Below are 664 nucleotides of genomic sequence, written 5' to 3' on the forward strand. Positions count from 1 at the left end.
GTATTTATTTTTTACCTACATATACAAAAAGGCAGATTTCAGAGATGACACGCAGCTCAAATGATGCTTTATCAGTATTTATTGTGTACTTTCATATACAAAAAGATAAAATTGAAATAATCTTTCTAGTGTTTTGTCTAGCGGTCGGGCTGTGCTTGTTTCACACTGGGCACATCCTACATTCATACTGGTTTATTGTGGCACCAGTGCGGCGGAGAAACGAGCACAGTCTGATGCTCAGCTCTACATCACCACAGTAAAAACAACAGCATCCACTGCAAACGCACTGTGTTACAACGCTCCTGACGGAAACACGACGGCTGTGGATTCACCAGGGCTTCTGACAGAGAAAACTTTAACATACTCCAAAGTCCAGAACACGCTCCACTCGGTTACATCTCGTCTTAGACAGATTTTAGTATATTTCTGTTAAAATCAGTAGTACAAGCCATGTCTGCTCTACAGTTTCAGCTACAATAGTGAAGATCACCTACAACACGTACAGTTCACATATTCTGGAAAAGAAACAGCGTTTGAAACAGCAGCCCTCGACAAACTCCGTCTCACCTGACGATCGTGAGCAGAGATCAACACCTGACTGAATCTGCTCGGGTTTGAGAGTTATAAATAATAATAATAATAATAATAATAATAATAATATTAT

The 664-nt window shown here is 39.8% G+C and overlaps 1 protein-coding gene across 1 annotated transcript in view; it reads right to left on the bottom strand.

Annotated features, from left to right (window-relative positions):
- LOC109074418 (nuclease EXOG, mitochondrial-like) overlaps nt 1-664 on the bottom strand; it is an 8,513-nt gene that overhangs the window by 6,961 nt on the left and 888 nt on the right. The gene's annotated exons all lie outside the window — the stretch shown is intronic.

The sequence above is a fragment of the Cyprinus carpio genome, chromosome A24 (assembly GCF_018340385.1).
Source record: "Cyprinus carpio isolate SPL01 chromosome A24, ASM1834038v1, whole genome shotgun sequence".
NCBI lineage: Eukaryota > Metazoa > Chordata > Actinopteri > Cypriniformes > Cyprinidae > Cyprinus > Cyprinus carpio.